The 22,714-nt window shown below is 37.6% G+C and overlaps 1 protein-coding gene and 1 non-coding gene across 3 annotated transcripts in view; one reads left to right on the forward strand and one right to left on the reverse strand.

The window, feature by feature from the left end:
• Positions 1–22,714, reverse strand: part of PLXDC2 (plexin domain containing 2) — a 406,735-nt gene that overhangs the window by 271,426 nt on the left and 112,595 nt on the right. The window lies entirely within an intron of this gene.
• Positions 9,647–9,754, forward strand: LOC123282164 (U6 spliceosomal RNA). Its single transcript, XR_006522172.1, has one exon. It is a non-coding gene; the product is annotated as a U6 spliceosomal RNA (small nuclear RNA).

Raw genomic sequence — 22,714 nt, forward strand, 5'->3', positions numbered from 1 at the left:
AATGGAGAAATTGACACGTAAAATTTGAGAGTCAGAGGAACTTTAGGGATTAATTAGTCTACTTCTGGTTAAAGATGATGAATTCTGTCTACACATTTGTTGCTCTTTAAAACCCACTAAGATCAGAGCATAAGGATCTTTAAAAACCAAAGGTATAAAATAAACAAAATGGAAGAGAAAGGACGAACTACAAAATTTTAGCTATCAAACAAATAGAAGCCTGATTTGCTCAGAAATTGGATCTACCAGCTACATCAGGAAGTGGGGATAGAAGTGGACAGAAAATTGAGAAGGATTAACAAGCAGCTAGACCACCAGATGATCTACTCGCTTTAGCAAAAAGCTGGAGGCTTATCTGGGAAGGGTAAAATAGAGGTAACCCCGGGTACTATGGGCTGAATGTTTGTGCCCCGACCCCCGCCCCAGGCAAGATTCATATGTTGAAGCCCTAATCCCCAATGTGATGGTGTTTGGAGATGGGGCCTTTGAGATTAGGGTTGGATTAGGTCATGCAGTAGGGCCCTTATAAATAAGACTAATGCACTTATAAAAAGAGAAAGAGACAGGAGATCGCTCTCTTTGCTGTGGGAGAATACAGGAAGAAGGCCCCCTAATCAGAGGATTACTTAGAAGGTTATCATCTGAATGTGGAAACACCTGCCCTCTGCGCCCCCCTACCCTCCCCCCCCCCCCCAGTAGGCTGATGTCCAGCCTTAGGCACTCCGAGGAGATGAAGGGAAGCTTGTTCTCCAGGGGATTTCGCTAAAGAGCAGATTCTGAAGGGCAGCTTTGAAGCGGGAGCCAGAGGTTCTACATCCAACAAGCTTCCAGTTGATTGGGATGGTGTGGGTCATGGCCCACATTCTAGTAGCAAGTTCCAGAATCTGACCAGCATAAAAGATTGATAGAGACTGATATTGGGGATTTCTCAACAAAAGGCCCAGGAAGATCAACCTGGAGTGAACACCAGTTAGTTTTACAGCACCTGACTCTGCAATATGAGCAAACAGCCAAGGGTTTTGAGACATCTGAGGAATGTCTTTAATATAAAAAGAGTGAGATCAAACAGATTAAGGCAATTTGAAGGGAACAGATATTCTGCAAGTGGATGCACATTATCATTAATATCCTCAGAAAGATCAGAGACTACATTTTATCCATGAAATAAGAACAGGATTTCATTTTTTTAAAAAAAGGGTGTTGGGAAGAGCTTTTAGAAGTTAAAACTTTGATATTAGGAATAAAAGGAGGCTTAGAAAAGAACACTGAGGGAAGAAAACGAGCAAAACAAAAAACAGATGGAAAAAGTACGAGAAGCAAAATGGAAAACAGAAAGAGAAGGAGAGAAAATATTATTCTACAGGGCCCCAAATCTCAATAATGGGAACTCCAGAAAGAAAAAAACAGATAAAATGGAGAGGACAAAAACATTAATCAGCCAAGGAAACTTCCCAGAAGTGATGAGTTTCCAGACTGATGGAATCCACGGGGTGCCCTGCAACAGAAATGAATATACCCACATCTGGGTATATTATCACAAAATTTTTGAACACTATGTATATGACAGCCAAAAATGTTGAGAGAGAAAACAGATCACAAACCAAAAGGTGCCAATGACTTACGACTTCTCAACAATATCACAGAAAACTAGAAGACAAAAAAAACCAATGCCTTCAAAATTGTGAGGGAAAATGAATTCCAACTTAAGAACACTTAAGATATGCAAAGTCTCAAAAATCTACCTCCCAAGCATTCTATTCTGGAAACTACTGGAGGATAGGCTGGACCAAAATCAGACAGTAAATCAAGGATGAGTAGGGGGAAGAATTTTATAAAATAGGAAGTCCAATTCAAAGAAGAGATGAAGGGAATCATAATGTATAATGTATCTCAGTTCTGAAAACTGCTTTCATTGTCCTAATAATGTTAATATTGGGAGTTGGAGGGATGGTGTGTGACTGGGGGCTGGAGTTAATTTAAAGAGCTAAAATCCATCTTCCATTGTGCTTTAAGAGATAATTATTAAAACTAAAAAACTGTAGCTTGCACTATAAGCATATTATTTAGATATGTGTTGATAAATATCAAGAGAAACAGTTAAAAAAAAAAAAGACTGAAAACAGCTGCCTCTGGAAAGTGGGAAATGGCAAGGCTGTGACTGTGGGCTGATGATGATTTTTCAACTCTTTAAACTACGTATCCACCATACTTTTTACAAAAATAAAAAGAATAACAATGTATTAGTCTAACATACTCATTTTAATCGTGAAGAACCTGAGAGACTCAGATTTAGGACGTTTTCCCAGGTCCCTCAACAAGCTGCCTTTAAGAATCAGGACCAGAGCATTGCATTGTTTCATTATTTAACCTGGCACAATTCTGTTATTAAACATAATCACAGTCATAAAAGTTTAGATAATTGTTCACTCATTCATTTAACAAAAATCTATTGAGGGCCGACTAGGTTCTCCAGGGTATAATATTGAGCAAAACCAGACCCAGTCCCTGTTCCATGGAGTTTATAAGTTGCTAAGAAACATTAACATGACATTTACAGTTACCTAGAAGACCACAAGATTTGGAAATTAAGTCCCCTAATTGTAAACTCATCTGTTTCTTTCCTAGACTCCTTGTGAAAGTCGTTCTCCCCACACACAGGCTAACTCTTGACTTCACTTACTGACACAGTAAGCAAGAAGAAAATTTATTTCCCCTTTCTTCCTCAGTACCAAGTAGGGTCCAGCTGCTGTCAGCATGTGAAGTATGGCCTTTAAGTGACTTCATGTTTCCATGCTAATGTTGCTTCGTCGCCAACATTTTAGCCCACAGACTGGCTGACAGCCCTCCCAGACCCACAGAAACCACTGGCTGGTTGGGGAACTAACAATTTACATCTCGTGGTGCAATGAAGAGCCAGTAATAAGTTGATTTTGTTGAGGATTGTGGAACTACATGAGAAATTGGCCACTTACCTACTTCCTGATGGAAATGTGACATAAGAAATTCTACTTAAATGGACAGTCCCATAATCTGGACATTCTGAACTATTCCCTGACTTTTCAAAAATAACTTCACTACCGATGCCATCTATCAATCTTGCTTTTCTCCTTTTGAGGCTCTCAAAAAATTAAAACTTTTAAAAATATTATATAAAAATATTAAATATTTTAATATTTAAAATATACATAAAAAGTCTTATGTCTTCCTTTCTACAAGCTAATCAAAGTAACTATAATGATTCTTTAGTTTCACCTATACAACTCCCTTGAAAAATGAAATGCCTAATTTTAGTTATTTAATCTTTATTCCAAATGAAGACTTCTTCGGTCTGTTTTTGGCAGTTTTTTATACTCTTTCATTCATTCTCTTACTGACTATTTTGCATGTCGGATGGAGGCAGAATGGCGCTCTCCCGTGGAGCTCAGCCCCCATAATGATAGGTATTCAACCAAAGAGTGCTTATTAATGGTTGTTCTTGGGGCTTTCTGGCTGATGGGCCACCATTCCCTAACCACTTCCTCTCAGACTGGTAATTCATCATCAGAGGGAAAATTCCATTATTATAACTTCATTCTGTAACAGTGAAACTGCTGTTTCTCTAAAGGTAAACCTGAAACTATGCCCTTCGACCCCATAGGACCCACCAAAGCAACTTTTTGTATATTTCTACTTACTGATTTTAGGTTCTGAGTAGAAACTAGAAATTTCTAATTAGAAATCAAAGGCCAAAATATCCTCGAGCAATATCCTTCTTTGTCTACTAAATCCTTTCACATTAAGGTAATTATTGCATTGGCAAGGTAATAATAATGGCCTCTGTTCACTCTAGAGAGGAAGGATGATGTGTATTTTCAAAACCTGAAGGGTGTTAGACAAGGGAAATATCTGCATCAACTTGCAAATGACAAAATTTACACAAAAATGTAGACATCTACCATCGGCACAGGTTATTAAGAATAAAATAGTTAAAATTCAAAATCAATGACTCTAAGCTTGACCTAAATTTTTACTTATAAATTGGTGAGTTCCTACATTGCCCTCATCAGAAAAAAGTTAATGAAATCTTACTTACAGCTTTTTCCTTTAGCAAAAATACTAATTTCTCTAACATTTTGGATATCTAATTCTGACTATCCATTCCAAGTAGATAAGGAGTAGAGATGTTTTAAATGCATTTGTTTCATCAGTGCAAAAAAACCAACCAGAGGATGTTAATGAGCTCAACTTCCTCCAACTGATCAATTAAGTGCTGCTTTCTTTTTATTTCAACTTCAGTGCCATAGTTCAGGTTTTTTGTTTTATCTTTTCTGTATCCTAATAGCTTAACTATGCCCCTGCATCCATTCTTTCCTCGTTCCAGGCTCCCTTGCTCACTGTTGCCTTGATAGAATCAGAGGACCTGTTCAAAAACTTCTACTGGCTCTAAATTTTCCACAGGATAAAGGCTGGACCTATTGATCTGATACTCAAGGCCATTCCAAATGATGTCCCAAGCCACCCTTCAAACCTTATAGCTAAAATAAACTGCTCCCCCACTGCCCGAGTGATCCTTGGACCTTCTAACCTCTAAGCCTAGCTCATGCCACTCCCTGTTCTCGGGATGTCTCCCCACATCTGCGCTGTTCTTTAAGTCCCAGACCATGATGCCCTGCTTGATCACACCTTCACCAGACCTTTCTCTGCCTTGTCATAGCAATTAACACATGATGGCTTACGTCACAGGTAATCCCATCTTTTCTCCCTATGATCCCAGCATCAGAAACATTGCTGCATTAAAAGGAGTTTAATAAATGTTTGCTGAGAGATGAATAAATGAGAAAAACACCAAGCAGAATTCTAGGAAAACGCACAGTTACCTAATAAACCATTAAATGTAGAAAAGTCCAAATATATTTATTCTGCCCAGCAGCTGTTCATTTTCCTTCATGCTAGAATTCTGAGCACACCAATCTCTACCTTCTCATGCAGCCCCTTTGCAGCCTGCCGACACACTAGACTACGCAACTTGTCTCTCGTCTCAGAGAATACAGCCCCCTCATCTCAGCCCTTTTCTTTACTCCATATCTCTAACTTAGGGCATAGCAACCTTGATTGTCAAAGTCAAAACATTAACTAGCCTATAGTAGTTTTCCACTTATTTATGATAATAAGCAACTGAGATTGTGTGATGGGCCCAAATATCCATGTAATTGTAAAACTTGGTTTTATCCAACGACCTTCACCTCTTAAAACAATTCACTCATCATGTAATGATTAGTATATTAAAATATTGGTTTATTCACTCCTCTCATTCTCTAATACCTCTTGAAAAACAGAAATAATTACAAAGTAAGCAGCAGAATGCAAAAAGGAAAAATGAATCTGCATAATCGAACAACTTTAAAATCTACAAAAGAATTACAAATTAACCATAGATATTTTGTAAATTACATGTAAACTAAAAATCTTACTAAGAGAGAAAGGAGCAGTGCAGAACTTGAAGATACTGGGAACAGCTGCATGGTTTAATACCAACACATCCAAGGGATTTTATACTTCTGCCAACTTCTGCCAAATCCTTCTGTGAGGCTGGAATGAAGCTCAGAGCGAGACTTCTAGTAGAACATGTTTAGTCTAGATTCCTTCGGACTCCTTCAGAATGACTCAGGGGCACCAGTGGGATACCAGGCTTGTCCTCTGTCACTTTTCCACTGCCTTAGTTCTTAGAGGTGCCTACATGTTGCATCTTATTCCCCAGAACTCCCTTCCTGAACTGTAATGGTATCCCCGGGGGCTAAAAACCATGCCAGAGAACTTGAGAATATCAGTCAAGAGGGTCTAAAATATATCTTTCTGTTTGTACAATGTAACCAATGGAAAAATGCCACAACTGTCTTCTAAAGAAAAAGAATAAGCCGAGGTAATGTCTTCATGAGATATAGAGGAGGTTACTCCATGTGCTTTGCAGCAACTGCTGTGACATCCGGATTACGTGAGGTAATCCAACAGAACTTTCATTATAAACAGGGGGCTTAAATTCACAATGCAGTTATACACAACACAAGGGCATTCGCTGTCGATTTCTTGGTTCTGTTTTCCTCATATGAACTGTCTTAGAAATGTCATCATAATCTGCCAAGTGGCTTACTCTTTCTAAATGTTAACAGGAACCAGGCTTCCAATTAGGTAGATAGTTGATGTATAAAAGGTATGAGGACCGTCATGAGCAGAAAGTTGTTCCCAAACAACAAATCAGTCACTCATTACCTGAATAAGCTAATAAAATACAAACCAAGGGTTTGATCAAAGCCAATAATGCAAAAATGCTGTCTTGATTTTAGATAATGGATAAATGTCTACTAAGAAACAATGCAACAGGTGAAGATAAAATTTCTCCTGGGGTGGGGGAGAGGATGGGGGCAGAGGCAGGCTAATGTACAACTATGGGAATAAGATTTGAATTCTACCAATTCCATCTACTACTTCCTCGTTTAGATTAACGATTCAGACACTTTATGCAGCCAACTTCTGCCTTATAGCTCACCATATTACTATGGAGAAAACAGAAAAAATCTAGGCAAATAGAACTGTGGATCATAGGCAGTACATTGTCCTTTGACTTCACGTAGTATTTACTTTTCAAAAACACGGTATTTTAAATCATGCTGCTGTTTTCCCTTATATTTATTTGTACTCTGTTTTAAGGCCAGTCTCAATTGTTGCAAGTACAGTAACTTACTGTTTCAACAAAGCAAATTCTTTTCCGACAAATTACCCAGAGTATCATCAGAAGAAAATGATCTTACCATATTAACTGGCATACAGGGGTCTACAGAAATGTTCTCATGACATGCTTAAAGGACTCCAAGATACTCATTTCTCTCCAAACTAAATAGTCTGGCCTTCCTCTAAATTCTCACTCTCCACCACATTTTCCAAAGCTTTGAAGTATAAGACCCAAGGCTTGAAAAGTATCAATTTTAGACAATGTTAGTGATTTACGTCTTTACCTGCCCCTTATCTATCAATTCACCTATGAATAAGCTTTAATTCACTTCCGTATCTATTGGGGAAAGGCAAGAGGGCAGTGGAATAAAATGTCAGAAAGGCGAGTAACATACTTTCAAAATGAGCATTTTCAGTTCAAACCGCGGTTTGGTTTTTGTGGGATTTAATTTCCACTGAACAGAAACCAAGTACAGATGTATTTGATTTCTCCGTAAGGGTTAGTTATGGATGAATGGAAGAACCAGAGAAAATGCAACGAGAAACACTGGAGCAGTGCAGACAGCTAAGTGCATCCTGCCTTCCGTCATGTGTTTATGATCCTTTTGTGTCACAGAAATAAAATGTCTGCTATTTTGCAACTTAGGCTAACAAAGTAGAAGACAACCAAACAATTGTCAAAAGTGATCAGCTACATGTATATAGTATATTACAATTCTAATTAAGTAAAGCTGTGAGGTCCTTCAGCTATTAAAAACATCATCAACAATGAACCTAATTTGTGTCTGACCAGGGCCTTTATACTAACAGATGACTTACAGATGACAAGTGCCCCAGGGAACTTTTGCCACCTGTTTTCAATTTTTGGACAGGCAACCTCGCCCTGACACAGCCTACTGGTCTAACACTAGGTTGTGCCATCTGTTGCAATGATGTTGGTACTTAATCAATAGTTTTTACAGGATACCATCTACATTACTGAAAGACATTTTATTGTAGCTTTTCCCCTATCTTCTGCCACTAGTTACAACATATGAAAATCAAATGCCACAAATGAAATTGCTTTTTCAAATGGTCCAGTCCTACACAGTTGTTGAATAAGTCCTAATGGACTCTCTATCCTAAACCAAACATGGAATTTTAGAAACAAAGAGATGTGAGGTCATCATACTTCATCTCTCACGTAATACAGGAATTCCTTTGACCATAAACCTGAACAATTGACTTCACCTTCCATTTGAACATGCTTACTATCTCACAGAGCAGTCCATTTCTACTTTAAACAGCTGTCAATCTGACAAAACCCTTCCTTACGCTGAGTGAAGACCTTTCTACTTGTAACTGCAACCTGCTCATTGTGCTTCTGCCCACTGGAGTGACATAAATGAAAGCTAACCCAGCAACTATAGAACAGCCTTTCAAATGTCTGAAATAGCCATCTTTGTCCTCGAGTCTTTTCTTTTCTAGGCTAAGGACTCCAAGTTCTCTCAGCTAATTCAGGTAATATTTTTTCCCTTTTCTTCATCACTTTAATTGTTATAAATCAAATCTGTTCCATCTATGCCAGTGTAAAGTCTTTCTCTGAAAATGAACACAACACCAAATAACCGTCTTAACTTGGATGCAGTCTTTGATTTTTCTGGAAACTAAACTGTCATATAACCTAATAGTACATTCATTTTTGGAATGTCAGGGCCCATTTTTTGACTCTTATGGATTTTTTTTTCCTTTAAAACAAGAAAGAACTCAAGGTCCTCCTTTAAGTTGTACCACCTAACTACTTAAAATTAGTTCAAGATTCTAGGCACATGTGACGTATTATCTGCAATTATTTTCAGTGCACTAAAATGTCACTCATATGTACCTGGAATCTTGAATTAATTTTAAGCAATTGGGTATGCTTCTAACATATTTTTCACATATTTTATTTCTTCTCAATATGTTTATTACTATCATTATAGTTGTTTCCTCTTAGTATGCTTAGTCTACCTTTTCTAGTTTGAGTATGGTATTTCTTAACAGTAAAGAATGAAACAGGAAATAAATTGTTGTTTTCCTCGACATAAGCCCAAATAATTAAATAATATAATGTTTTCAGCCCATTTTGTTCATTTAATTATTTATTGGTCTTTTCAAACTCTCATATTGTTCTGAGTTCATCCAGATATAATTCAGTTAATATCTTTTCTCTTCACTTATCTTTGCTATGATCGCCAGCTTTCCATCTTCTGGATACAGCTTTTGGAAATCTAGCCCAATATGGGAATTGCAATCACCTCATACTGGTTTCTAAGTTGCTGACTAACTTTTGCTCAGCAAGCCCATTTGTGACTTTGTTACCTCAACAAAATTTAGGAAGAAGCAGTTAATAGAAAAAGGTGATGTTCTATACACTGTCCTAAAACATATACGTAAAAAGCCAGTTTTTGCTTTTTGAGGTAAGGAATGTGATGGTGTCATTACAGTCACGTTTTACACAAGGTAGGCTCTTCCAAATGCATATAAAACCTGCACCATAAAACAAGTCTTGCCATGAGGTTGCCATCTGTTAGCGCTGATGAAGACAGGCTGGGATTTATGTCCAGATAGGCCATTCAGAGCTCCGGAACATAGCTGTGGCTACAGCTACCCCGGCACCAGCTGCCACAGTCACATTGCTAGGTCCTCAGAGCCATTTCCCCCAATATTTACCCTGGCCTCCACATTCCAGGATAGCCTATGTGAGAGAAGCACAGAAGACGTTGGAAAAAATGTTGATGTCAATTGTTCTCTTCTCTGGGAGCCCTGCTCGCTCATTATGGGCCTCAGCACAGTTGGGAGAGTCTGAGGCTCTGGGTGGCTGGACTTGAGTACTGAAGGCTTGCTTTTCCTTCAGCCATATTAAAACAGACAAAAGGAATGAAGGGGAGGGAAAGTTGACCAGTAATAAAATGCAAAACTGGTGCTTGCTTTGGCAGCACAGATACTAAACATGGAACAATACAGAGAAGATTAGCATAGCCCTTGTGCAAGGATGACACACAAATTTCATGAAGCGTTTCATTAAAAAAAATGAAGCAAAACTGTACACTAAATTCATGAGACAATAGAATGTAATAAAATAAGCTCATATTTCTCCTATGAGTGCAAATGTAATACATAAACATAAAATGGAACAAGCTTGATGTTTTCCTCTGTTCCTCTACCCAAACAGGTAAAAATACGTCTGCTGAATAATTACTAACATTTCACTTGCTGATTTGTAGTGGCATCATTCAAAAAGGTAACCCACTTAGGCTATTTACCTTTTTCAAGATCAATGTCATATACCTATATAGACCTATCTATCAACATGTACAGAGAGAGACAGCTGTATAGCTTAGCTCTGGTTTAATGTTCATAATGTTTTTCAGTACCTGCAGTACTATAGTTATATATTTCTCTGACTTGTAATCACACATGTGATTATACTAGCCCATCCTAGTTTTTCCTAATTCAGGAAAATTGTTGAAGGTTTTGGTGTCCCATTTAACTGATATCTAAAAGAAGCATCTTCTAGAATTGAGAAAGGCATCTTATTAGTAAGAAGAGCACTGTAAATCGATTTGAGGACTACTGGGATACAATTAAATAGGAGCTTTCTAAAAGTAGGGCACACAAGCCCAGTGTGAATAATAGCTGTTCTGAGGCAGGCTGAAGAATCCGAAGTTAGTCATCTTGATTTTTGAGATTCATATATTTAGATGCTTTCATTTAATCATGTAACCAAGAAAAAAAAATGAATATTTTGCAGAGAATCTACTCTTCTCTTGAGGATCCCAGGAGTCCAGGCATAAGCAATGAGAGACTTCCTGACTGCCTCTGCTCCACCTAAGCCAGGGGATTTGCTGGTACCATAGACATGGCTTTATTCCTCCAGATTCAGACGTCATGTTCTCTTTGTCACGTGATACACAAGACACGTGGGAATTGCTTGTACTAAGGAATCTCAGATAATGAGCTAAGGAATTAAGGTGATTAAAAGGTAAGTTCATTATGCCTGACTACTCGAGACCAAAGGTACAGATCTACATTTTCAATGAAAGTACAAAAAAAAAAAAAAAGTGGACCAGTAGTCCATACTAATTTTACAGAATTGTCTGGGAGGCTTTATGACTGCGGTAGGACTCCTCAAAAGAGCTTGTAGTCTATCTCAAAACGCTGTTGCACTAGTCACAGCCAAGTCTGGTCATTTTAATGCAGAGCGGCAGAGAAATTTTTAGGCAGTTAAAGAATCTAATGGATCATCTAGCTTAATAGCACCCTCAAGCAAAAGGATGCTCGTTGTTTCTGAATAAATGCAAATTAATGCTGCTCTAAAGTGCACGATTGCAGAAAAGTGCCAAATTTCCAAATTTTTCATTATGCAGGAGTCAATATCTCACATGTTAAATCTTGTCTCTGAACTGGAGATGTGCGTGCAGGACGTTTGTTGCAGCACGCTCTCAGGAGCGAGGCTTGTTAAGGAGTGAGGGGTGCAGGATGAAGCCAGGGGAAAAATTCAACTGGAATGCAGTTACAACAGAGGCCTGGGCTGATCCCGGGGGAGCTCTGAAGCTAGGGTGGCCCTTCAGAGTTGTCCTCCACGGAGGCACAGAATCCACTACAAGTCCCTGCTGTTAACCAAGCACTATGTTAAGATTTGGGGACGATGAAAAAAAATGGTGCTGGCCCTCAAGGAGCTCAGGGTCAGAGAGACATGCTGACAAATAATGACATAGTGCAGGTGACAAGTGCTGTCATAACTGTGTGTGGCCCTGTGCTAGGGAAAGCACCTAGCACACAACCCACAGCTCAGAGCCATTACCACAAAGATATTGCTAGGATGCTGTGCATTTATTCATTCTCCTTTCAGTGATGAGTTTTAACTGCTTTTAGTGTATTGCTCCTTTTGAGTTTCGGAGTTATTTCTACAGTGATGAAAGATGGAGAGATATTTAATATATTCTGGGGAAGTGGGAAGCTGGCGGTTTGAAAAAGGTCCAGCCCTGAAACTTCTTCTTGCTCACATAAAGGACTGATATTGAAAATCTGAGGCTCTTCTTCCTTTGGATTGCTATGCTCACTCACCTGAAAACAAACAAACAAACAAGCTGTAAGCCTCGCCTGGTGTGCAGAAGCCAGCTCCCAGGAACCAACTGTACGCATCTCTTGCCTGCACCATTTTCAGTGATGTCTAGTTGGTGGCTTAGAACTGGTCATGATGGGAGTATTTGCATCAAAGAAATTGGCAAAGGCTACAAAATCAAGGCTAATTTCTTTCCTCAGAGAGCCGGTTGTTAAATGTTTACTGGCACACCATTGCTTTTAACTGATGATATCACTTTGGCAGTAAAGTTTTACCAGTTGCCGAATTCTCTGTATTTCACTCAATAATGCATTAATAATTTGCAGCACTTACACATGTGTACCTTTCGAAGCATGGTATGCAGAAGATGAAAAACTACTGCTACCTTGCTAAAGAACCAGAGAGCAAATGCATTTTCTGACTTCAGACATGACCTAAAACCTAAAGAAATAGAAGCTGGGCTCTAATCAGAGATCACCTTAAGGGCTCTTCAGACACTTCCCATTATGTCCCTGATACCTGTATCCTTGGGTCGAGGACATCGAATGTCAGATGAAAGTAACAGTAATGAAAAGTGTGGTAATGGTTCTGAGTTTGTGCGGTGCAACAGGGGTGCGCTGCATCTGATTCCAGGGGAAAAGAGTGTGCTATGGAATTCCATCCGTCTAAAGTTTATTTCTGAAATGTGGTAAACCTGCTGTATACTGTGAGTTACCGACACAGAGTACAGAAGAATCAGGACGGAGAAGTCTCCCAGAGAAAGGGGAGGGGAAGGCTTGGAGCCATAATCTATTATACAATCAGGAGAGAGAACAACTTAAAAACAACTCACAGGGAAAAGCAGCTACAGACACCTCAGTGAAAACGACCAGAAAAAGTCAAAATTGATCCCCTACAATATGAATAAATCATATCATCAAATGATTTATTAATAGTTCATCAGAATCAAGTATAAATTAGATGCTCCACTTCTCAATACTTGAATCTGTAGTTCTTAATCTATAGCTTGAATTTCTTTGGTTCATCAAAAAATATTTTTGAAGGTCTTATCAAAAACTGCCCAATTTGGTTAGTTCTTTGAATGTAAGATATATTATTTTAAAAAGTAATTAAAAATTGAGGAGTGTTTTATTTTAATTTCACGGTGGTATTGGGCACACACATACAAACACTCTTTTCAGAGTTTTCTGGAATAGCGACTTTTCTGCTACAGCATTTATTCAGTGGCTTACGTGGACAGTTGTTTAAGATTCACACTTGCCATCATTCACATTTAAGCAGTTTCTGGTCTTTATTTAGAGCAGCGGCTCTTGAAGTGTGGTCCCAGACTAGAAGCATCACCTGGACACCTGTTAGAAATGCAAATTCTTGGGACTCACTTTAGACTTATGGAATCAGACTACAGTTGATAATACTGTATTATATAATCAAAATTTGCTAAGAGGGTAGAATTTGTGTGCTCATCAAAAAAAAAAAAGGAAATATGACGGGCCAACCCAGTGGTGTAGTGGTTAAGTTCACGTGCTTCGCTTTGGCGGCCCTGGGTTCGTGGCCCTGGATCCCGGATGAGGACCCACACACTGCTCATCAGACCATGCTATGGTGGCATCCCACATACAAAATAGAGGAAGACTGACATGGATTTTAGCTCAGGGCCAATCTTCCTCACCAAAAAAAAAGGGAAAAAAGGAAATAAGTGAGGTGATGGATGTGTTATTTAACTCAATGAGGAGAATCCTTTCCCGATGTACACATAGCAAATTATCACATTGTACACTTTAAATATCTTACAACTTTATTTGTCAGTTATACCTCAATAAAGCTGGAAAAATAAATAAATTGAAAGGAAAAAAAGAAACTAGGGGTGGAGTCCGGTGATCTACAGTTTAAAAAGCCCTGCAAGTCATTCTGATCTCGATAATGTCCAAGAGCTGCTGTTTAAGAAGCTAAAGATAAACTGGGGTAAATTCTAATTTATGCAAAGATGGACTGACACAGGGCATGTGTGAGGGTGCAGATTACATCTATCCTGGTTATGATTATATTGTTAGGATATTCCACAGTGTCTGGCCCATAGTCAGGATCAGTAAATATTTCCTAAATGAACAGCCTTCCTTTTCTGTCCTAATCAGTTAATAAAACAGTGCTAACTGAACACATCAAAAATCCTCAGGCTTCGTTGCTTTGAATGACATTCAGTTTGGGGTCCTGTCTCAAAATTCATTTTGATCATATTGTATCACATTACTTTCGCAGATAGAATCCTGTTTCAAACAAATGATCCAGAATCTATTCCCCTTCACTGTAAGCTCTCCAGGGAAAACAATCAGGCGTGAAAACACCCACATGCTGTAAAGCCAGTACAGTCTCACTTGTAATGCTCATCCCCTTATTTCTTGAAACAAGTATTTCTGATACAAAAATGTTTACTAAATTTCAGCAGGAAGAAACCCTGAATTATCTCTTTCCATGTTTAAACATACAAATAGATAACTAGTCTCAAAAAGGCACCTCATTTTCACACGAGAAAGGACAATACGATCAGTATCAATTGCTTTGGAAAAAGGTATAGGAGAGGTGATAATTTGAGCAACTTCTCTGTTCAAGTATACAGCGATCGCCACAATAGAAGATGGATCCTTTACATCTGGAGGCAACTGCTTCCTCAGCAAGTGCACGATACAAAGGCAATCTATCATCATTTTGAGGGGCTTTCTAGCATGGTAAAGACATCAGTGCAAAGCAATCCGGCTTCGATTCAGAAATCAGGGCAGATGCTGCTGAGGTCAATCAAATGGATTCTTTCAGAGGTCACTGAAAAGCCTCCCAGAGCAAATATCCTCCAAGACTCTTCTCTCTGTTTAAGGTGCTGCCCTAAATCTCTATGCATTGGCTCTGTGCATCAACGCCATTTGACTTATTTAGACGACATCAACATTGACAGAGTTGGCTTTGATATCTTCCATGACTTGATGAAAGTTAATCTGGCTCAGCTCATGAATTCTAGAACTAATCCTGTCACACGACAAGGATTCTCACTGAGCCTTCTTTTGTGCTTCTAGTTTTAGTGCAATTTTTGTCACTTCTAGGGTATGAGGTTTTGCTAATATTTCTCCTCTCACAAGCTTTCTTTAATGTTGCACATGCATCAGAAACTTGATAATTCTATTCAGAACAAGAGGTTTTTGATTTACACAAATTGAAATGTGCTTAGAGCTCCGTAACAGTCCCATTGTGTCCTCACATCGAACAACACTGCATCACCATCCTATTTGGTTAGATTGCTATGATCCTTGTTGATACACTCAGTGGGAATCCATGGTTTGTATTTAGATCTTGAAAATGAGTTTGCACAGTATACACTGTTGTTATGAATTATATCTACCTCCATAACGCCAACAAAGTAATTATTCCATTTGAGGTTCTTCACCAGGGTGCAAGAAAATGCAGAGGTATTAGCCAGAAACACTGCAGGACTTTGTTGCAAAAACAAACAGGGAAACCCCTGTCGAGAATAGCTAAGTGAATTCAAACACAATGCCATGCTGTACAGTCATAACCAGCACCTTCCGGAACTGCCAGGCGATACAGATGTACAATTCAGGATGAGATACCACAGCTCAGAGAAAGTAACTTACTGCTGCTCTGCTTTCTAAGCCACTAAAATAACTGGTACATGTAAGCCTTCACCGATTTCATATTCTTTAGTCTCTAGCATCCGCGATCTATGTATATTGATGATTTGTATGCCGATTGATTATGCAAAATGGCAGTTGAAGAGTAATAAGTTATTCAAGGCTTGTGCAAACAGACCTTGTGCGGCGGTCACGTTTAATATGAAATTTTTATTGTAAAGTGGTAGGAAAAAATATGTACTCTGGCACCATGATTTCTTGGTCAAGGGGTGTAAAGGAACTTCCTTGGCTTGGAAAAATATCTTAAGTGTTTGAGTAGACCGTATGAGTGCAAATTCATAGGAGTTAGATACCATTCAACTTCAGAGTATTAGAAGTGTTCTGCCTTCATGGAGAAGAGAAGAATAAGAGATTACAGAAGGAAAAGGAGAGAGGACCTAGCAAGATCGTGAGGCTCCACCCTCACAAATACTATGGAGTTAGAGTGCCCAAAAGACACTGCAACAACAGAGAGAAGCTCTGCTCCATTTTGCCAGCTTTTGCTGCTGCCATATAAATCCCTTCTCCAAAATTTCCCTTCCATAACAAGTAGTAGTAAAGTCATTATGTTTTGTGTAAGTCGTCCTTGGGGAGACTCCAAGATGGTGCTGATTTTCATATCAACGCCACATAACACACTACAAAGAAAATAAGTAGGAAATAGAACTCTAAAAGCTAGAGACATGGAAATGTCCTAGAAAGTCTCAGAAATCCTGGAAATAGTTCTGTATTTCTATATGTCTTAGAATAGGGGGTGAAGGTGTTAAATAAACTCTTCCTAGCTCTTCAAGATATGTGGATCCCTAAGGTTCTATTTGGTTTATGAGAAGCTAGAGAAGGTCCTTGTTAAGAAAAGAACCAAATAAACTCATGGTTATAAGGATGTCACTCAAATGTTAGTTATGTTCCTTTCAGTGATCATGTTTTAGTAGCTTTCTAACAAAAGGTACAGTTGGAGAAAGACTTCCATTCAATTATTTCTAGTAACAAGGTCTTTGATTTCACTTTCCTTTTTTATTAGAAATACGTTTCTCAGAAACATCAAGATCATCATTCCAGGTACCCTTATTATTCCTTACTTAAAAATCACTCAATAAGGGGCTGGTTCAGTGGTGTAGTGGTTAAGTTCACATGCTCCGCTTCAGTGGTCTGGGGTCCACAGGCCTGGATCCTGGGCATGGACCTATGCACCACTCATTAAGCCACGCGGTGGTGGCATCTCACATACAAAATAGAGAAGATTGGCACAGATGTTAGCTCAGGGACAATCTGCCTCAAGCAAAAAGAGGAAAATTGGCAACAGATGTTAGCTCAGGGCCAATCTTCCTCACCAAACCAAAAAGAAAAAAATCACTCAATAATTTTGTATGATAAAAAGGGTTCATTGGATAGATAGTTGAATAATTTTTATGAAAGGGATGGTGATCCTCAATAAACTACTTGACATCTCAAAATTAATTTCTTCATTTGTAAAATGCACATTCACAATGGAATGACAGCTAAGGTCCAAATTTAGGTTCATTTCTCCCCTCTTTTCAGGTATCAGAAAAGTAAATACTTTGCTTCCTATTTCCACTTCAATCAGAAGCCTGTCTGCAACAGGTCACAGAAACTAGTTGAGTGGTCTGCACAGCAGCTGCTCAGAACTCGCAATTTCCTCTGCTGGCCGCAAGATGATACGCCTTGACAACTTGGCAAACTGCTCTACTTAACGTCCCTGGGAACAAAGTTTGGGCCAGTTTGGGAGCTTAATTTGAAAAATAACGAAAACTCACATGATGCTTATGCAGTCTAGAGTTAAACACAGTTTTTTGAGATGATCTATTCTCTCTTTATACCTAATTAAAAAAAAAAACAAAAAACTCCCCTCCTCAGACTAATTCTGAACAACAGCAACAACAAAACAGCTGTGGAAGGACCTTGAAGTATTAGGCTCCATCACAGCTTTGGAGAAGATGAACTAAAACCCGAGTGCCCTGGCCAATAAGACTTCATATACAATTCCAATTAAATTCAGAAAGAGAGGAGATCTGGAGACAGAGATTCTTGGCTCAGACACTTACTGAATAGCCAAAGAAGATAAGCCGCGTTCCCAGTTCTGGTTTATGTGTTTGGACGTCAAAGCACAGTATAGCTAATAGGTTACAATGATTCATTTTACATCTGTAGGTTTTATTACTTATTGAATCAAGCACATAGTGAGTGATGGAGAACTTTATCTTGGTTCAGGGAGGGGTCAAATAGTCACTCTCCACAATAGCACGGGCTAAGTATGAACAAAGCCATGAAATCGGTCATTCGTGCCTGTATTAGATAGTAACTGTATAACAAGAACCTTATCGCTGTAAAATTAAGCTTGATTACACCCTGAGATGATAAAGAAATAGATGATTAACTTCATCTGCTCTTTTCTATATGAAATAGCAGCAAGGTACATAAAAACAATAATTTTCATTTAAGAACATGTGCTAATCCAAGAAGACGTTAGACCTAATGAAAAACACGTTAGATCTGCAGGTAAGAACTGAGCTTACAAGAATATGCTGACGTAAGTCAGACCAGGTCAAAGGGTTAGTCTAGGATAGCCTAGATATTTGATCACAATCAGAAAAGACTGTGTATATTTGCTAGCCTCTCTGTTATCACCTAAAATATAGAACAGGTACCAAGATTGAATAGAACTCAAACTCCAAAAAATAAGCCTTCTATATTTCAACTGTTCTTACAATGAGCATTTACCACGCCTACAGTCAACAAAAAAACTATAAGGGGATCAATATCCCACTTAAAATGTGACTCACATCCCTAGTCTACTCGATCTGCTCTAGAAGTAATTTCCATGCAGCCCTAGATCAAAGACTAGAATTAGAGAGAAAACTAGGCTGGCACTAGTTCGCTTACAAATAACTTAAGCCCAAATTTTGAAATAAAGCATATATTTTTCATGATTTGGAAAATTTCCAAATTGTTTAATTGTATGAATTGAGTGTCTCTATAATAAAAGGCAGAAATTTGTGCTGACTTTTTACAAATTACACAAGTGTCTAAAGAGGAGATATCTAAAATTGCACTTTAATTAAAGAGAATTGTTCCCAGTAGCACCTCTTAATTACTAATCTTTCTTGTTTTCACTGTCTGCACTATAAAATAGGGGTAATCTATGTAATCTTATGACAAAAATATGAGTACTAATGAAATCATATGTCACTCTGGATATCCTCAAAATGTGCTACACGAGATAGAATCTTGCCATTACTATGAAGTGTCACCTTTTGTAGCACACACACCATTTAAGAGCGGCTTTCCTTATATATCCTATTACAACTCTTTTCATCATATTCATGACTGTAGAGTCCCTGGACTTTGAGTATTTTTTGAGTGCACACTTTCTCATAGAATTTACCATGAGTTATGTTATTAACATGTTTTCAGAATAAAATTCTGGGTTTGAAAGACAACCCAGGAAAACTACATACTCCATTTATCTTCTGAACAAGTGCAACGGAGAGAAGGGAGGATGTCATTCTTTACCCTTTCGCAGCAAGGTGACATGGCTTCATTAGAGAGGGGACATTTTCACAGCAGAAAATAGTTCATCACTGATGAGAGAAGACAGAAAAGTCAAGAAGAAAACTGCTGAAGGATACTTAAAGAGTGTATACAAACTAGGAAGGCTCAATGGCACATAACATGGGAAATAAGAAAGAGCTTTGCAGAATATATTTTTGTTTTGATTTGTTTTTGAGAATTTATGGAGGATGTATCAAGTCCTATATGAGAAGGGACCTAGGAACTGCCGATTACCTAATTTAACTTAATCATCTGAAAACACGGTTTAACAAACTATCAATTTTAGCACAAATGAAGCAATGAATCCTATTTGGGATAGCCAGAAAGTCATCTTTCTGCATTTGGGGCAATGCACCCCAGTAAGCCTTTCACAATTCTCTTCATCAGAATCCACTGTTTCCCCAAGGCATCCAGTCCTTTATCACACACTCGTATTACATTGCACCTAGTTTTTGATGTGTCCATTGCTCGAAGGTCTCACACACTGGCAGCCAGCTGGAAGCATTAGAATTACAGATATATTTTATTTGTTCAGGACAGTTTTTAATGATATGAGTTTGAATGGTTTGTGTGGGGCACACACTGTTTGATTCAACTCTCCATTGTCTTACACAAAGACACCACACAATCCACTATCTCTTTGAAACCTGAAGGTTCTTGAACTAATCATAAACTTGAAAGCAGGAACTCTGACTTACTCATATTTGTATTTTCACCATTTAGCACAGTAACTGACTCACACTAGAAATTTAATAAATTTTGTGAATGAATAAACAAATAAGAAATGGTAAATAGATTGCAAAAATATAGCGGGTGCTATAGATTCAGAAAATAATGATGTTCCCTCCGCCTGGAATGCTCATTCTCTGAACAGTCACAGGTCAAGCTTCTGCACTTTCCTTCAGATTGAGCTTAAATGCCAACCTTTCAATGAGGCTAGGCCAGAACACTTATATAATACTGCAAACTGGTCTCACGCCCTCTGTGGCCCTCCTCAGGCCTCATGCCCTGCTATGCTTTGCCTGTTTTTCCAAAGCACATAGTTCTCCATTTATTTACAATTTACAAATACACTTATTTGTTATATTTGTTATTTGTTTTCTGTCTCCCCAAACCTCCAGCCTCTGCACTAGAAATGTAAATTCTAAGAAAGAAGGAATTTTAGTCTCTGTTATTCCAGACATCAAGAACAAAGCCTGGCAGGCAGTGAGTACTCAATAAATATTTGTTGTGTTCCTTAATGGAGGCGTAAATAAAACATGTTGTTGGTGGCAGAGTTTCTTCCTCTGTCTTGAATATTTTCCTGGAGTTACTCATTCTGTGGCTGCATGGAGAGAAGGTGAGAAGAGTGTATCACTATCTTTCCCCAAAGTCAAAGAAAACCACATCTAGACATGAGAGTTAAATAGTTGAATGCCAAATATTAAAAGCAAGGCTTCAAAGCAGCCAGAGAAAACAAATGACACATTACTCACATGGGAATAATGATAAGAATGATGGCTCACGTCATCAGAAACAATGAAAATAGGAGGATAACGGAGCAACATCTTTGATGAAAAGGGGAAAAATCAACCAAAATGCTCAATCAGAATACTATACATAAAGCAAAATATTTTTTTAAAAGTGAAGGCCAAATAAAGACATTTTCAGATAAGTGAAAGCTGAGAGAAAGGGATATAAGTAGATCTGCAAAATGACACTAGATAAAGACTCAGATCTATATGAAGGAAAAGAGTAAGAAGAATGTATGAAATGGTAAAAATGTGGGTCAGTATTTTAAAAACCTATTTTTTCTCCTTGCTTAATTTCTTTAAAAGACAATTTATATTTAAAGTAAAATAATAATAGTGTATTATGGGCTTTATAACATATTAAATAAAGTACATCTATGATAACACAAAGAATGGAAGGGGAGGTAAATAGAAGTATGTTACTGTAAGTTATTTATACGTAAAGTGATATAATATTCATTCCAATAATTCTACATGTGCCCTGATAAGTTATGAGTGCATATTGTAATCAACAGAACAATCTCTAAAAGAATAAAGAGGAATAGCTAAAAAGTCAACAAAGCATACAAAATAGAATATTGAAAAATACTCAGTTAATACAAAAGAAGGAAAAAAAGGCGATATATGGGAATATTGAGTAGATGGGACAAACAGAAAACTAGCAAGAAGCTAGACTTAAGCCAACCTTATCAATAATCACACTAAACTTAAATGTACTAAGCTTCCAAATTAAAAGGCTGATCATCAGATGGGGTTAAAAAGCTAGAGTCCATTACAAGATGTCCACAGCAGGCATAATTTGTATGACACAGATAGTTGAAAAGTAAAAGGATGGCCGAAGATACACTCTACAAACACTAATTTGTGTACCTATTTCACTGTCAGACAAATTGATTTCAGTATTTGGAGTGTAATCAGGAATAAATAGGGACACTACATAATGACGATACGGCAAATTCATCAAGAAGACATAATAATCCTAAATGAATATGTCCCGAATAAATAAGCTTTAAAATATATGAAGTAAAAAATGACATAACTAGAAGGAGAAAAAAAAAATCTAGAATCATAGATGTAGATTTTAACATTCCTCTTTCAGTATTTTTAAGAACTAGACACAATCAAGGTCACTGAAGATTTTAATAGCCTTATTAAACCAAGTTAACTTAATTGACATTTAAAGAACCCCACAATTAGCAACTACAGAATATATATCCTTTCCAGGTAGACAGGGGCTATTCAAAAAGATATACTATCTGCTGGCTATAATACAAACCTTAAAATGTTCAGAAATTAAATCAAACAGTATATATTCTTTGACCACAATGGAATTAATTTGGAAATCAAATATCCTATGGGGAATTTGAATTGTTTTTCATTGCACAATGATGAAAACACAATACCAAAATACATGGGATGCAGTTACCACAGTCTTTAGAGGGAAATTTGTTGCTTTAAAATGTTTATTTGGAAAAAAGAAAAGTTGAAAATCAGTAATGCAAGGTTCCATCTTAGGAAGCTAGGAGAAAAAGAAACAATTAAAAATAAAAATTAAAGGGAAGAGAGTAAAAGAACTCTGACCCAGGAGAAGCTTTTTATTTCAAGAGCTACAGTTGAGATCTTGCCAATTTGCGGGTATAAGCTTTGTAGAATAGTTAAATGGATATTTCTAGAGTTAAACAATAATTTAGGGCTATTCAAAAATGTGAATGGAAATAGTATAATAAATAAATATATCTCATAAGAAAATAATTTCAGTCTTTTTCTACCTTCTAAATATATCAAAAAAGAGTAAAATGCTGGGATTATAAATCTGTTTGAATGACAAAGATTCAGCCTCCCCAGAAATGCTAAGCTTTTAAATGAAGGACTATCACCATAGAGTGAGGAGTAGCGTGGTTATTAAATGGGGAAGTCTTACCACCAAATAGATTCATTAAAATGAAAAAGGAGAGTTTATTCTATGCTTTTTCCATCAGTGTACATCACAAGCCCATATGAGTATATCCTTTGAAAGAATAAAAAGTAAATCTAATATTTGTGAGAATAAAGCCATTGAAAAGAGACCCTAAAATATAAATAAATGTTCCAATAGCAAAATCTTTCAATCATGTGCTTAATGCGTACCAATAAAGAGTGAGTAAAAAGAGCATCTCCGACATTCTCGA

The sequence above is a fragment of the Equus asinus genome, chromosome 29, assembly GCF_041296235.1.
Source record: "Equus asinus isolate D_3611 breed Donkey chromosome 29, EquAss-T2T_v2, whole genome shotgun sequence".
In the NCBI taxonomy this organism is placed as follows: domain Eukaryota; kingdom Metazoa; phylum Chordata; class Mammalia; order Perissodactyla; family Equidae; genus Equus; species Equus asinus.